The sequence below is a fragment of the Amphimedon queenslandica genome, unplaced genomic scaffold (assembly GCF_000090795.2).
Source record: "Amphimedon queenslandica unplaced genomic scaffold, v1.1 AMPQUscaffold_13518, whole genome shotgun sequence".
In the NCBI taxonomy this organism is placed as follows: Eukaryota; Metazoa; Porifera; class Demospongiae; order Haplosclerida; family Niphatidae; genus Amphimedon; species Amphimedon queenslandica.
The window spans coordinates 110,998-112,504 of NW_003546246.1; the positions used below are offsets into that span (position 1 = coordinate 110,998).

The 1,507-nt window shown below is 36.0% G+C and overlaps 1 long non-coding RNA gene across 1 annotated transcript; it reads right to left on the reverse strand.

The window, feature by feature from the left end:
* Nucleotides 1-611: 611 nt before the first annotated feature.
* Nucleotides 612-1,306, reverse strand: LOC109583342 (uncharacterized). The gene is made up of 4 exons (XR_002185475.1): nt 1,224-1,306; nt 1,050-1,129; nt 864-944; nt 612-692 (listed from the first exon to the last, which is right to left on the reverse strand). It is a non-coding gene; the product is annotated as an uncharacterized LOC109583342 (long non-coding RNA).
* Nucleotides 1,307-1,507: the final 201 nt, after the last annotated feature.

Here is a 1,507-nt window from a genome sequence, read left to right on the forward strand (position 1 = left end):
ATTCCTCATTATAGATCTCTTTGGGTGAGAATGAATTACCGTATAGCGGAAAATTTTCGTGGCCCAAAATTTTCGTGGATTTCGCGTTTTTTTCGAAACCCACGAAAATAAAATCCGCGAAAATCGATTTTATACGGTTTAAGATGGCCGAATTGTAGAAAACCACGAAAATTAAAGCCACGAAATTGATTTTTGGACGGATCCATGAAAATTTTGGGCCACGAAAATTTTCCGCTATACGGTACGTCAAAGAATGATATACGGTAAGGGGCGTGACTCAGCCTGGCTGACTCTGAAATAATTTTCGTGGACGGCAACTTTCTATGGAGTATATGAATGGGCTAATGCAGAAAGCAAGCTCTATAAAGAATATGCTTCATATTGCACCAAATCTCTTTTAGGAGATGCTTAGCAGCGACCATTCTTTCCTCCAGCCAGTTTTTGTAGCTTGAAAAAGCTCCATGCCAACGAAAAGAATCAGTTTTGCCTTTTCTCCATTCATCCTCCATTGAATCTTGCTGTCCAAAATGGCGGCCACTTATCACCGTAGGTGGATACCGTAATAAACAGTAATGATATTCATAGGCCACCGTCAATCTCACCTGAAGAGGTCTATAACTATCAAGTAATACCAGTACAACATCAAAACGACTCAACAGTGGACTAGCCAATGCAACATTAATACCTGTACTCTAACAAGAATAAAAGAAGAGAAGAGGATCAATGACCATCATATTTATTTATTTGTGAATTACATTATAAGCAAACTATAGGAAGCCTTGATTAGCTTATACACAACACATACATGTATAAAAATTAGCACTACATGTGCACAATGTACATCATTAGTTGATTGATCTCACTAGTTCAGGATCATAGTTTCCCTTAGGATTAGTTGCTGCTAGAATAGAACAACGAATGTTTAACTTGCACACAAGGCCAACCTGTAATAATAATAATAATAATAATAACAAACAAGTCCATTCAGGATTGTCTATATTCATCATGCATAATTGGAATAAAAGAGCTCTGAAATCATCACATCATACCTTTGCAACACTAATAGTTTGTTGCTCCATTGCTTCATGTATACAGGATCTGTCTCTATCATTAATACTATTAAACTCATCTGTAGCATGAGAAATAGGAGAAGAGAGAACAAAAAGAAGCAAGAGAAAGAAGGTAAAAATTTGCTTGTTTGTTAACATCATGCTTACATGTACCTATGCAACACAGTCCACCATCAGCTAATACTAAAGCACCAGCTTTTAACTGCCATTCACTGCCATCCTATTTATATATGATCACAGTGTAAAAGGATATAGTCATGTACATATACATGTACATGCAGTTCATAGTGTGTAGGGATTTGGAGTCTGATATCAAACATACGCACAAATTTACAATTGTAAATTTTTTGGAAATTGGTACAAAATTTTTGATAAAACTATTCGTGAACATCACAACAAATTTAGAGCCAAAAGGCTATGCATGTATTTCACTCATC